The 15,499-nt window shown below is 42.6% G+C and overlaps 1 protein-coding gene across 7 annotated transcripts in view; it reads left to right on the forward strand.

Moving 5' to 3' along the window:
* Positions 1–15,499, forward strand: part of KLF12 (KLF transcription factor 12) — a 261,886-nt gene that overhangs the window by 81,923 nt on the left and 164,464 nt on the right. For 3 of the 7 annotated variants that reach the window (XM_065630125.1, XM_065630133.1, XM_065630143.1), the window contains one exon: positions 5,550–5,700. The exons of the other annotated variants lie outside the window; for them this stretch is intronic. The gene's annotated coding sequence lies outside the window, so the exon portion shown is untranslated. The remainder of the gene's footprint in view (positions 1–5,549; positions 5,701–15,499) is intronic. 7 annotated transcript variants of the gene reach the window in all.

A 15,499-nucleotide genomic window follows, 5' to 3' on the forward strand; every position in this document is an offset into this window, starting at 1 on the left:
AAAATCCTGAAGCTTTCAGTTGGAAAATTTTACAAGTTATAAAAATATTAAAGGGAGAAAAGAGCAAGGCGTCTACTGCTTGCTGTGTTGCCGTAGCACCGAAGTGTCTGCCTCCTTCACTTCTTTCTGAGATGGCAGCTTGAGAATACTTACTACAATTAAGCTGATGATTCCATATTCCCTGCCAGCAAGGAATGAAGCTGGGCATTTCCAGCCTGCATCGGCTTGGAAGATTGGAGCCCTCGGGGATGTTCCAGGTCCCATGTTCCAGCCAGCCAACATTTTACCCTGCATGGTCACTTGTTACTAACCTCTTTGTAGGCCATTCAACATGATGAGCACCTGAAGAACCTAACTAGTGTGCACCTTGCAAAATTTCCACAAAAATCATCCAATCCAGGCATAAACTGTTACGTCTGACCCTAGAACAGTTGCATCGCAGCTGGTGATGGTAAAAATGTGAAGGATTATTTGGTAATCTATTTTAAAAGGTGTGTGTTGCCTGAGCAGGGTTTTACAGGGCTTGGTAATTAGAGTCATAACAGTATTAACAGTGAGCTCTTGAATTAGTCTAGTAGTTCCTCACAGTTGGTCAGCGGTATGACTTCTCTTTTTTCTTGCCAGTTTTAATGTCTTCGGGTTAATAATTCATTTTGTGTTTTGGAGTAATAAACAATCCATTGATCGGATTGAGTATTCTTTCAGATTGAAAATAAATTCAGAGCTCTGCTGTTTTTCAGGCAAATGGCCGCTCACAGAGAGTTGTCATTACTTAAAAACAAAACAAAACCAAACCCCAAACCAACAAACCCCACATGAATGTTTGAGACTATTTTTAATTTGGAAATGAATGATGATAAGAGTTTCACAATTTTCACTTGAGTGGATAATGTGTTGTTCCTGGCATCAAACAGGTGATAGAATTAGTGCCTTTTTTTCTATAATACTTGGAATGCAGAGTTTGTTAGTGTCTTCGGATGATATAAAGTAAACCTCCACATACATAAGGCATGTACATGCACACAGAAGTCAGATGGAGGCTCTGTGTTGCTTGAGCTGAGCCAGGTGATAGACATCTGGAGAAATGGCACCAACAATGACATAGCCTGAGTGCTTTTCATCACAAAACATGAGCTGGGTACCTGACACAGCTTATTTAAGATGAAGTCCTGTGAGGAGTGACTGTTAAAAAAGGTGTTTTTTCCTGAAAGAATTCTTAGAATTCTCTTTTACTTCATGTGCGAACTGGTGACTTGGCATGAGCTTTCAATGGGAAAAGCATTCTTGTGGATCATTTACACTAATTGAGGGAATTACTGCCCAGATTTGTGTCCAGCATCATTCAGTGTCTGATAAAAGCTGCTGTTGAAACCCACTGTGACTGTGATTTTAGTAGTTAGAATATTTTAGTAATGTTTATTGAATTTCAGTATCTGGGATGATGATGGAGGCAGTTTGTCACATTATTAATGTTAGTGGCCCAGATCTCTTCAGAAAGATGCAGTACACATAACACTCTATGCCTGTGCAGAAATTGTTGCTTAAAAATGAGCAGCTTAACCCATCCAGTTTTTGTGGTGCAAAGTAAATCTAATAAAAGCATTTTATTCTATGTGAGGCATAGCTAGTGTGGACAGGAAATCGTTTTCATCATTTTACACAGTGTAACTAAGCCACGTGTTGGGAATAAATATGTGATTTATACAGGCGCAATTTCTTATTATGTTCTAATGAGAAACATTAAATATATTAATATGACTTGGGGCTTGACACGCGCTATAAAGGCTATGGATGATGCCAAACAGCCAATTATCTCAGTGCATTATTTCTTGAAAGCCTTGACATGGGTAAGGTCACTATACACTTTTAATGGGAGCGTGATGCTAGGTTATAAAAAGATAAAACAAATAACAATACTTTGTTAGATTTTCCTGCTGCGCAATGTATAATCAGGTGCAGTGACTTAAACAACACTAATGAGGATTTAAAGACCCCGCGGGGGCACATTCAGCAGTCACACACAGCTCTGTCAAACGCTTTTGCATAGGGCACCTCTGATGCAAGGTAGAGTTCAACAGCAGATAGGAATGTATTGTTTTATTGTATAGCTTGGTGTAATATTTCTATATATTTTAGTGAGAATAACAATGGTTTGGAATATTCTGGTGCTTTGCCAGGCACTATCATTTGGCTGTGATTTCTACCATTCTTTAAATCAGCCAGGAATAGTGGTATGCGTGGACAGAATGTATTGCTCCATCTTCAGCGATCGCGTAATGACTGAGGGAAACAAAGGAAGAGGGCTCTGAAGGTGTCGTTTGAAGTCCATGCTAAGCTGCAGGTGCCGTGTGCTGACTGTCTCATTTGCCTCTGGAATAAATCACAGGGAGTGAAATGCTGCAGAAGAATACGACAGTGGCCCACCTAGCTTAAGGTCCCTTTCTGGCAGTGATCCATACCAGGTACTCAGCAGAAGGATGTCAATTCATTCCTGAGCATGAGTCGTGAGACTGTAATCCTGTGGTTTAGAGATGGTCTAACCTTCATGGTTTTGGCACGTATTATACTTAAAGAAAAGACATAGAAAACAGCCATGTTTATATTCCTGTCAGAGTAAAGGACCGTCTACCTTGTATGCCTCCTGTAACAACAGTCAATAACAGGTGGATGCGTAGGGAAAGGATGTAGCAAGGTTGTGTGTGAGTGATGGTATTGTCCTGGTACATCTTCCAAGTTTGCAAAAAATCTAGGGCACAAATACTTCCATAGCCAGAGGCTATATCTGTAATTTTGTGCTTGTTAGCTCTTGAGAAACAAATCTGTAAAAAAGTCCAATTCTTTTTGAACCAGTTTCCAGGTCATCAGACAAATGGACTTGTCAGGAGACCAGCCTTCTCTAAGTGGAGAAGGCATGGCTTCCAGTGCCAAACCCATAGATTCCAGTACAAAAAGGCAGCATGTAGGAGACGGAAGCAAAGGCAGGAAGACAGGCTGCAAAGGGTGAACACAGAAATACGGAGCAGGAGCACAGCCGTGGTGTCAGGAAAGCCAAAGCTCAGCTGGAGTTCAGACTTGCAGGAAGTATCAAAGACAACAAGAGCTTCTATCACTACCTCGGCAGTAAAAGGCTGGACAAGGAAAATGTGAGTCGGTGGCTGAATGGGTGAGTGAGTTATTGACGGTGAGCACGGGTAAGGCTGAGGGACTCCCTTGCCTTCTCTGCATCAGCATTCACCTGAGTGGCCTTCTCACAGACTTCTGTGCTTACAGACAAGGTTCAGGAACCAGAACCACCAGTCATGAATGAATGAGGATCAAATCCCAGACAAGCCCATGGGGACCCACCTCCCCACATGCACAGATGTTGGGACAGGTGGCTAATGTCCTTGCAGCACGCTTCTCTACTGTGCTTGAAAGGTGCTGGAGACCATGGGAGATCCCAGATGACTAGAAGAAAGCAAATGGTGCACTCTTCTTCAGATAAATCCAAAAGGGTGGTCTGGGGCACTACAGACCACCAGTCAGCCTCCCTTTGGTCCATAGGAAAAAATCATAGAGTGGGTCCTCTGGGAACAGACTTCTGGGCACTGTGAAGGTGGAGAAGGTGACTGTGAACTGTCAGCATGGATTCAGCCAGGATAAAGCGTGCCTGACCCACCCGGTTGCCATCTGCAATGTAAAGTGGCTTGAATAGTAGGTGAGGGGAGAAAAGTGAACACCGTTCACCTCAGCTTCTGCAAGGCTTTTAATCAGTGTCTCCAACAATGTTCTTGTGTCTGAGTTACAGTTATTGCAGCCTGGTTGGTGCACAGTCAAAGACTAGAAGGTGTGTGGGCTCAGGACATCTTGGTGAGTTTATAGCCACGTGTGGTGGGAGAAGGAGAGACAATACATTGAAAACAAGAGAGTTTCAGGCTGGGTGTCAGGAAAACCATTTTTTACCCCCCCATGAGGGCTGTCTCCCAACTGAACAGGTTCCCAAGAGAAGTTGTGCCATCTCTATCCTCGAGGTTGTTAAGACCTGACTGGACATAACCCTGAGCAACCTGGTCTGACCTCTGAGCTGCACCTGCTTTGAGGAGGAGGTTGGACTGGAGACCTCCTGAGGCACCTTCCCACCTGAATTATCCTGGGTTCGTAAGAAAAAAAACATTGGCTATAGCTTTCATTGTTCCCTGAATTTTTCCAGGGTTACGTGGTGTTTCTTACTGTAAAATGATATGTTATAAACAAATTATTCATTTTTCTTTCCCCTAGACACACACTCATGTATTTCATTTATAATTGTAAATTTAATGTATTTGCTTAGTTTGATTTGCTATATATAGCAAATTTGATATCTCTGAATTTTATAGACACTATAATGAAAGCAGAAACCATCTGTTAATGGAGTGCTATATGTGCTAGTCATATATTTCTTTTCCTGATGTTTTTCTGTCATGTTTATGGCTATACCCATAGTTACTTAAAATATGCTTTACTATTGAAGTTATGCTTATTTTAATTATTGGCAGCAATTTTGTTCGTGTGCACTACACTTGTTTTTCTAATGTGCTTGAGGAATTGCAGCTTCTCAGAATCTGTGGAAAATGCGTGCTGGCGACATTTGAAACTTGTTAATTAGAAATTCTTAACACTTAATTAGAGTTGCCTTTAAAGTGGACTGTAGTTCCACAATAATTTATTGCTTGTGGAATCTAATTTGACAGTTTTGTCCATAAGCATTTTGGTCATCCTGTCTTGGGTACCTCATGTGAGCAATCAGGTATTGGCTTCTATCTCAAAGTTGATGTGGGCACTCTGGGAACAGGATGTTAGTTTAGACATTTTTTACACATGTTTAGTGGGTAGTTACAAACTCTTATTTGTGGATAGAGGTGCTTTATAATTCATTCACTAAGTGAACAAAACTCAGAGTTCTCCCTTTTTCTGCAATGTACCGAGTGCTACTCGCCAGCTTTAATATTAATATTTTCCCAGGAGTTTGCACTGAAGCCTGTGGGGAACGGGAAACCTCAAACTGATGTTAAATAGAACAGAGACCGGGTTGCGACATGATGTTAAACATTTGCAGTTTGGGAGTTTCATCAGAGCATACACCCTTTCTTTTGAAATGTCAGAGTAAGCAGTTTGCTTCATGGCGAGAAGCGTATAAAGCAATTCCCATTCCTCCACGCGCTCTGAAGGTGCTGTGCAAAAGGGGCAGGGAAAGGTGATGGAGTAATGCTTAGCTTCTGGCAAACAGTCTGACTTCTTCAGCTCAGCATGCAATCATTCAGCTTTATTTAATTATCCCTTTGTTACTCTGGCATGTGCATGAATCGAACGCTCTTTACAGGTAGTTTTGCAAACACGGGCGCTGGCAGGGCTGCTCCGGTGGAGCTGCTGGGGCGAAGGTTGCGGTTCCAGCTCTTCGAGCAGCTGGAGTACGGCCATTGAAAGAACATTTTTGGTTTCATCACTTATTGCCTATTGCATCTGTGACTCTGGATGTGAACCGTGGCAGACGGTTTTCGAGGTCCTGTGAGAACCGGCTCTTCTTCTTGCAGGTGCGTCCTACCATATCTGGTGTTGGAGGGTGCAGCTGCACACAAGCATCTTCTCCTCGTCCTCTCAAGGCTGCAGTAAATTTGCTCTGTCCCTGCGTCTGCCAATGCAACAAGCTGAGTTGGAAAAAAGCAACTGACATCTGGAAACAAGGTGTTCTCTTATGGGTGTCACATACTGCTCTGTCTTTAGTAGTATATTAAAAAAGTTATTAAAATTGCTTGTGAACAAATCAAGACTGAAATAAAAATAAAGCTTTACTGAATTTCCTAAATTTTAGCAGTTATATTTTTAACCTAAAGTGGGAAAGCTGGCTTATCCTGGTTTCCTTTTAGTTCAGCCTTATACATTTGAGCCCTCAGGTAAGTAGGAAACATTTCTGCTTCCTAAGAGCAATATCAGCTGTTGAACATTTCTGTGGCCCCGCTGTTAGGAGGGAGCTAGGCATGTTTAATGTCAGCATTACCTTATATTGCTCTTACTCAGAGGATGCATTTTGCAGTGTCCGTGATTTACAAGAAGTCGGTTTCTGATGATGACAATTTATTGCTATATTTTACCTTAGAGGGGGGAACACAGGAACCAGAGGAGCCATGGTTTTGTCCCTGATTTGAAGGGTTGGGGATGATCCTCCGGCTGGTCGTGCTCCAGCAGGATGTACAGTGGTGTCAGTAGCGTGTTTGCTTTCTTTGAAACACAGGATGGAAAGGGCCAATGCAATTTATAGAGGAAGTGATGAAGTCCAGGACCACAAAAGCTCTTGTGCAGTTGTTTCACCTCTCCATGTGGGACTTTGCGGTGGCAGAGCTGAAGGTGCCGTCACATTGGGGTGATGGTCCCTTTGGGCTGCAGGGAGTGACAGAGCCAAACAGACCCTCTGAGGGTCTATGTCCGATGAGGGCAGGCTGAGAGAGTTGGGGTTGTTCAGCCTGGAGAAGAGAAGGCTCCAGGGAGACCTTATTGCAGCTTTTCAGTACCTAAAAGGAGCCTATAAGAAAGATGGGGAGAGACTTTTTAGCAGGGCCTGTTGCGATAGGACAAGGGGTAATGGTTTTAAATTAAAAGAGGGGAGATTCAAGCTAGACGTGAGGAAGACATGAGGGTGGTGAAACACTGGCCCAGGTTGTCCAGAGAGGTGGTAGATGCCCCATCTCTGAAGACATTCCAGGCCAGGCTGAACAGGGCTCTGAGCAACCTGATCTAGTTGAAGATGTCCCTGCTCATTGCAGGGGGTTGGACTAGATGACCTTTGAAGGTCCCTTCCAACCCACACTATTGTATGATTTTACAATTCTATGACCCCATATACTGTATCACGTCTCCTTGGAAAAGAACAGCTATGTTCGGCCATTTGGCCTGCCATGTGGCATCTCAGACAAAAATTTTGGACTAAACTGTGGCTGCTGCTACATGCTAAACGCTCCCTTTATTCTCCAGCATGCAGGACCCATGTTGTATTTGTCTTCATGGAAGCAGACTTTGCACATTGACAGGTGGGGGGAAAATGTGCCAACCAGCTCCCCGTGGTTTTAGCAGCTCTTATTCCTACCAGAGTAGGTAAGAGCAGAATTCAGAGTAAAATTTTGGTCACTGTGTGTTGGCTGGGAAGCTCCTGGGCAGTGCTTTTCAGTGCTCATTTGCTCCGCAAATGCAAAATAGTCACAATTTAGACAATAGCAGATGCAGGAAAATTTTGTCATATGGCAGAATTATTCCCCTGACTCTCTGTTGATGTCATATACTCCTCCTAGCATTAGAAGTTACTTAAAAACATGTTGTGACCCACGACTGACTTTTTGATTATCTAAACTTTTATTCTAGTTTTTTGTAAGGGCAAAACTCAGGGGACCTCTTTGAATGAAAACCTGACCTGAAACTGTTCTCACTAGCTGTTGATGTATTTTTTTTTCTCAAGTTTAATAATTGAGGTAACAACCCACTTAATAGTAAAGGTAACCTTTATGTAGTATATGCTTTAGTAAATTCGATCAATGTAGTATTTGTAGGACTATGAAAATTATTTTATATTTCCCATTCCCTTTTTTTTTTTTTTTGGGTGGGGGAGGAGGGCGGATAGTGGTGTTTGTTTTTAAGACTCATGTTCTTCAAACTCTTCTCCAGACTCTTCTCCCAAACTTCTCCAAACTCCAGGACGGTTGACCTAAGATAGCAGAAAACTACCTTGGAAATTGAGTAGTGGTTTTTTAAAACTATTTGGTTTTTATCTGATCAAAGAAAAGTGTCAATCTAGGTCAATTACTAGGGCTTTTTTGAGAAAAAGTAACGAGTTTCCACTTGATAGCAGTCTTTACTACTTGTCTGTGCTTTACAAACCCAAAGGAAACTATCAGGAGTTTATTTTACTATTATGCATCATGAAGTGTTACGAAAATTTTTTCTTGGTGTGTTTTTTTTTTTTTAATTTTTAATTCTAGTGGAAAGATAAGTGCAGTGCAGTACGTGTCTCTCCTAAATGATGGCGCTTTTTTTTTTTTTCCTTTTTTTGGGGGGGGGTTGGGGAGGGTGGGTTGTTAGGCTGGACTTTAATATAAAGAAAATCCACAAATACTTAATGAATCAATTGGTGTTCACAAAAATCTTATCAAATATTCTGTGATTGTTCTATTAGAAGGAAAACGATGAAGCTATTAATGTTGGTAAAAATTAAATATATGTTCTGGTTTAATTAATGTTACTTGTAATGTTGCGTCTGAATTATATACTACAGGACTGATCAGTAATTCTTTGTGGAGACAGATGAAAGTGGCAGGAGAGCAAAGCTGGTGTAAAGGGATTTTAAGCAGTCTAAACTGACAGGGTTGCCTGCTGAGTCTGACAAATAGCAAATTGGCCTCTGGTTGCCAACGCACTTGACGCTCCTCCGTCACCTGGAAGCTGACCGCATCTCTTTGGTTCTATTTATATTTGCTGAAACGAAATCAAACCCAAACAAACCAAAAAGGTTTTAGAAGTGAAACATGAGATCTTGGTTCTCTTCACTGAATATTGTCTGGACTTGAACTTCTTCCCTGGAGACAGATTTGTAAAAATACATAGAAAATTAAGACATAGCTACATCCTTAGGGACTTGGCTACGTAACAGCATTTGGAAACCAGCTGTCTGCAAAATTAGTATATTTTGTTTTCTAAGGGATCTAAGTACCAGAATAGCAATTCAAGAAGCTTGTGTTGCATGTGTACATCTTTGTACTGGTACCAGTGCGATACAGCCAGACACGGTCTGGTACATCAGATGAGGATCTCAGCAGGACAACAGGAGCTGAAGGCCAACCATTGCATGTGCTTCTCTGGCATCAACAGCATTGAGTCACAGCTGCTGGTGAGGTCTGGGCTGTGCCCGGCATGTGCGGTTGCAATAAGAGACCACACTCACTGGCCTTCCTGGGAAGCTTAGAGCTTTGGGGACAGACTTTTTAGCAGGGCCTGTTATGACAGGACAAGGGATAATGGTTTTAAACTAAAAGAGGGGAGATTCAGGCTAGACATGAGGAAGAAATTTTTTACACTGAGGGTGGTGAAACACTGGCCCAGGTTGCCCACAGAGGTGGTAGATGCCCCATCCCTGGAGACATTCCAGGCCAGGCTGGACGGGGCTCTGAGCAACCTGATCTGGTTGAAGATGTCCCTGCTCATGGCAGGGGGTTGGACTAGATGACCTTTGAAGGTCCCTTCCAACCCAAACTGTTCTGTCATTCTGTGATTCTGTGATGTCTTTGTGATCACTGGATGCTATGTAGATGCATGTCCATGATATCTATACCTAGACTGCCCTCCTCCCATGGCCTCCTATGGCACAAGGTGATAGATGGAATTTCATGAACTGCATTTGGGACCACCCTGAGCTCTGTTCAGGGCTAACAAGCAGACCAGAGAGAGGTATGTAGAAGAGCAAGCAATAACCGCATTGTTAACTTCAGTTAATTATTATGTGCTGAGCTGCTGTCCTAGCATATTTCTGCAAGTCCATTTCTGTGGTGTTTTAAACTTTTGTGTTTTAGATAAGACATAAACTACAGCTTGTATTGTTTACCTAGCCTTCTGCAAACTCTGTTCTCTTCTCACTAAAGGTATTTCCTTTTGAGTTGGAATGAACTTAAGTCAACCCTACCCAGTTTCACATGAAAACAGTATGACATTTAAGGCTTCACTTCATCTTTTTTCTTAAGAAATTGTTTTGATTTTCCTTGAAGCATCAATAAATGCAAGTGATCATTTTATTTTCTGGTGAATTTGACTGGAAATTCAAGTTCAGAGTAAAGTGCAGAACTACCAGAGTCTGCTTTCATTATGAACATTTCACACAGCTATATAGACATAATTACATATGATGAAGATCTTATGGCAAGACATGGGCTGTTAACCCCGATTCTCTGGCAGAACTCCCAGTTGAGCGATTATCTTCTAGCCACATAAATTTACTTTTATTTTCTATCAGATAGTTGTTTCCTTCACTTTTTGGAGGGAACTGCTCTTATATGTACTGTGGCAATATTAACTGGTATGCTTCACCCGAGAGATAAAAACGCTTAAGTGACTAACAAATTGCATTGTATGCTATATAAAGGACTTCTTTGGAAGTGAAGGTCTTCAGGAGACTGAGGTAGTAGGCAATTGTGTGATTCTTTCCTGTGAGAATTTAGAAGACATTCTCCTGTCTCTGGAGATAGTTATGTTTGAGAAGAGGTGGTAATGTTTCATTCATCTATTATCCCTTGAAACAAAGAGGAAAAAACCATTTTCAAGCTTCAGAAATCTTACCTAGTCATATCCTTAAAAGGATCTGTTGTATTTTCAAAAGCTTCGTCCTGAGTGGATCGCTTCAGATTTTTAGCCCTGAGGGGTTATGCTGTCTGTTGCTCTGACTGATGGATAACTTCTCCGTAGTAAGTAATGAGAATATAATAAATTAAGGTATTCATGTTCAGAAAAATCAACAAGGTAATCTTATTTCTAGGGCATGTAAGTGATGCAGGCCACTTTGTGGTTAGCTCAGTGATGTTTTTAAGATACCAGTATTAAAAAAAACCAAAACCAACCTTTAAAAATATTTTTTTAAAATTGTGTTTCTTAGCTATCAAGACTATTATTTTCACAAAAATTACTCAGAATCTTGGAACTATAAAGTGAGAATATAATGAATTAAATTACTGCATGTACAGAAAAGTGTAAAATGACAAGAAGATGAAGCAAGGCAAAGCTGTAAGTCATGGCTTTGAGACAGGAAGACTGCATAAGTAAGGGCTGTCTCAGCTCTTAGCTGTTCAGAAGTACTCTCCTTAAACCTGAAACTTTTTATGGAACTATAATGGTGAATTTGAAACTGCTCTTCCCCTAGCTGATGCTTTGTTTCTCAAAAACAAAAGTGTGTCATGTTAGAAGTTAAGTTTGTACAGAAAAGTAAGGGAAGAGTTAGAATGAAGGAATGAAGTTGGGCCTAGGAAGAATGGAGGAGTGTATGTGGGGATGTTTCGGGTTTTGTCTTTGTTTTTTACCGTCCAACTCTATTCTAATCAGCAAAAAATTAGTTTTCCCCCAAATCGAGTCTGTTTTGCCTCTGACGGTACCTCATAAGTGATGTCCCTGTTTTTATCTTGACCCATGAGCTTTTCCATCTTATTTTCTTCCTCGTCTTGTTGAGGAGGAGGAGTGTGAGAGCGGCTGAGTGGGCAGCTGGCAGCTGAACAAGGTCAAACCACCCAAGTTAGGAAGCACTGAGTTGTCAGCTGAGCATTTTTGGTGTCTCATGGAAAAGTTCAGAACCATCAGTGGCTTCGTCTTGCCAACATGCAGCTCTTCATCGTGACTAAATAAGCCTGTTGACTTCGTTAGTGGCAGCAGTAACTAGCATCATGCTCCTTGCTTCTGTACATCTCTTGCGTTCGTGAGATGAACAAGAGAAGGAGACTGTCTTCCACAGGAATGTAAATGTTGATCAGTGCGGGAAATGTGCGATGTGGGTTCTGGGGGCTCTGATGCCTGAGCTCACAGCTTTCTTCCTGGGGAAGCGTGGGGTTGTTCTCGTCACTGTCTGGCCAGGCTTGGGAGAGCATCATTTCATTTCTGATGCTTTAGTACTGAGCAGCTGGATGTGAAAATCTTGGACAGTGGGAGAGACAACTGTGGTATGGGATGGGGATGTGCAGTTTGTATCATCTTGTGCTTAGAGGAAATTATGGAGGGGGGGTTACGGGTGTCTTCAGTGGTATCTCAGGACAGGAGGTTGGCTGTGGCAACAGCTTCCCTGTTGTTATTAGAAGTTTGCGGCGTGATTCTTAAATGCATAGCTTGGCCAAATTAAAAACTTGGCTATAAAGCCACAGCCTTTATCATGGGTGGAGCCAAATTTCATAAAAGTGTGATTCATAATTAAATAAGCACTACAGGATGCTGTGGGGTTTTGTACCAGGATAAGATAGGAGTTTTTGTTTTGTTTTCTCTTCCTCTACAGTATCCAAATATAATTTTATTAAACTTGCTACAGAAAGTCATCTGCATGAAGAAAATGCCAGTTGTAGCGGTGCTGTACTGACAATGGAGGCCTTTTAGGAGGGAGGAGATTCCTTTTATTAGACTGATGGCCATAGCTTCTCAGAAGAGGAGCTTGTAACCCTGAAACCTTATCTGTCTTCTCTACCAACTGCTTTAATAGCAGTTGCCCATATGGACCTGGGTATGATTTGTGTTTTTAATTAATCTTTCAAGGGAATAATGTCCAAAAGTGATTAGTGAAAGGCTCCAATGGATGGCACCAAGAAAGAGAGGTTGATCTCTTTTAGGATGAGTTAGTTTATCAATCCAGGAGAACAGATGTTTTGATAAGGTTATGCAGTGTTTGGCTTGATTATATGCCCAGTTTAGGACACGCATCTGCTATGTGTTTTACTTAGGTGGGTGACTGGAGTTCACCAGGTGGGTTGGGGTGGCAGGTAGGGGAATAGAGAAGGAAGGACTGTCACACGAATTCAGGTCACCTTCAGCGGGGCAATGTTGGGAGCTGTAAGTTAGCTGCCACAGCCGATAAAGAGAGTTGAGTGAGCCAGGAGAGAACTGCGGCCTGAAAAACACATTAACTCAATCCATCATATCAGAAATCTCTGCTGGTGGGTCTCCTGAGGGTCATCAGTTAACGCGGGGCACTGGAGCAGCCTGGCCTCGCTCAGGTGTGGATTCTCCATCTGCCCGGCCGACTGGAGAGGCTCCTGGGGGAACTCGATTCACGCTCCCAGCCCCCGTGGGGATGAGTCAAGCCCCTTCGCCTTAGATGACTGCACACCGTATGCAAACCTCGGCAATTACATCCCATTTGCTGGATGGCTTTGAACACACTGTGGTGCAAACGCTGGTTATGGCAGGAGAGTGCAGTGTGGAAAAACCAGATTTCTGGATGACTATTGGGCTAAACATGTCATTCATATGTATAGCATGCAGACTGGATCTACTCGGCTACTACTAGTCAGTAGCCGCCCCAGGATGTGTCACACAATGTCCTTCCAGTTATAAACGCAGAGGAGATCAAATAGTTTGGAAAGAATCTACTTCTGTGATTATTACTGCTCTGAATTATAAATGACCCAGCAGCCAGATCTATTCACTGCATGTACTCTTCAGACAACGCTCAAAAGGCAGAGCACTGCTTTTAAGAAAAATGATTTTAGAGAACAAAAAGGGAAGCGAGCACTATGAAAATTTAGTTAAATGTAAATGTGTTAAATGGTACATGAACTAGTCAGGTTTTCATGATTTATCAGTTTTAAACTTCAAAGGCTCTGGTTAGCTTGCATTTTTAAAACTAATGAGTTTATCACAGCCAGTGGGGAAAAATGGTTCAAGTATATCAGCTGTAAATTGGTACAAAGCACTAAAAGGGACATTAGCCTCTAATCAGATTCTAACAGTTCATTAAACCTGCCGTTCCTCGGTGGCACTTTGTCTTCCCCCCTCCTCCTGTGCAAGCCAGCCTCGTCCCTTCGTTCAGGCGGGTAAGACCTCCTCGGGGACATGCAGCAATATCAGCTCATCCTTCTTTGTCTACAAGCTGAACAGCCTAAGGGCTGCTTGGTGATGGTATATTCCTGATCTTGCTGTAAAACTCAACCGTGCCGTGTATAAATCAAGAAGGGAGAGGCACCTCTCTGCTTGCAGAACAAGTGCTGTGGAGGCCAGGGATCACAGAATCACAGAATGTTAGGGATTGAAAGGGACCTCAAAAGATCATCTAGTCCAATCCCCCCGCTGGAGCAGGAACACCCAGATGAGGTTACACAGGAAGGCGTCCAGGCGGGTTTTGAATGTCTCCAGAGAAGGAGAATCCACAATCTCCCTGGGCAGCCTGTTCCAGTGCTCCATCACCCTCACTGTGAAGAAGTTTCTTCTCATATTTAAGTGGAACCTCCTGTGTTCCAGTTTGTATCCATTACCCCTTGTCTTATCATTGGTTGTCACCGAGAAGAGCCTGGCTCCATCCTCGTGACACTCACCCTTTATATATTTATAAACATGAATGAGGTCATCCCACAGTCTCCTCTTCTCCAAGCTAAAGAGCCCCAGCTCCCTCAGCCTTTCCTCATAAGGGAGATGCTCCACTCCCTTCATCATCTTTGTGGCCCTGTGCTGGACTCTCTCCAGCAGTTCCCTGTCCTTCTTGAACTGAGGGGCCCAGAACTGGACACAATATTCCAGATGAGGTCTCACCAGGGCAGAGTAGAGGGGAAGGAGAACCTCTCTCGACCTACTAACCACCCCCCTTCTAATACACCCCCGGATGCCATTGGCCTTCTTGGCCGCAAGGGCCCAGTGCTGGCTCATGGTCATCCTGCTGTCCACCAGGACCCCCAGGTCCCTTTCCCCTACACTGCTCTCTAACAGGTCGTTCCCCAACTTATACTGGAACCTGGGATTGTTCCTGCCCAGGTTGGCTCCTGCTCTTGCTCCACCCCTGACCACATCCCAACCGCTGAAGCTCAGTGACGTCCGGGGTCCGATTCTGATCAGTAAACAGTGCACCGCCCTTGCTGGGAAAAGGGACGTGAAGCCTGGAATGGTTTCAGCCAGCTGTTTTGTGCCGTCGGAGTCCCTCCTGCTCTATCCCCACCTCAAACACTGAATAAAGACTAAGGTGCACAAAATAAATTGCCGAGAAGACATAGGAAGAGCTTTGTGTTTTTTTTTTTTTTAAATTCTTCCTGGTGTGTCAAGCTTAAAATACAGTAGATACACAGTGGTAGCATAGCATGGATCAGGACGTCTCAACAGGTTGACTTGTCTTCATTCAGACAATTCAGTGTGGAAGCATTCCACTGGAAGTTACTTGTTTGATCTGAAATTTTGTAATTTAAGCATTTAGAACTTTTTATGAACTACCTGAATCTACTTTTTAAGGAAAAAAATAGAGATTGCATTTGCTGTTGTGTTTGCTTATCTGCCTTAACATCAAATTCCTGCCTGCCCTGTAATATCAAACAGGAGCTGTGTGTACAGTAACACAGGGGGTTCAAAGTGAGAGTCATGGGGATTTTAAGGAGGTCATTTGCTCTGCCTGTGGCACTGCCTTGGAGCATGGGTATATCAGTTGCCTTTTTAGCATAACTTATTTGAATTACAACAAATCAAAGGAGTATACAAAAGTCAACAGTAACTGTAATACTTAAATCCTTGAAAATGAGGGATGAGGTGCATTAGTTGGAAAAAAATAAAATGCTTAAAGTAGTTTAAGGTTTTAAAACGTATTTTGGAAGCTCCATTAGGGCAGATCATTTTTCTTAAAATTCCCCTGGAGCAACTATGATAAGAAACAGGGTTATGAGTATATTCCTTGTGAGTAACAGCAGCACACAGCACTGAACAGATCTGTTGCCTGTGAAACACAGGGAAAGCATTTTTTCCATTACAGTGCAGTTATTGAGGACTGCGAGGGAATGGTTAGAGCAGAGGT

The sequence above is a fragment of the Caloenas nicobarica genome, chromosome 1, assembly GCF_036013445.1.
Source record: "Caloenas nicobarica isolate bCalNic1 chromosome 1, bCalNic1.hap1, whole genome shotgun sequence".
In the NCBI taxonomy this organism is placed as follows: Eukaryota; Metazoa; Chordata; class Aves; order Columbiformes; family Columbidae; genus Caloenas; species Caloenas nicobarica.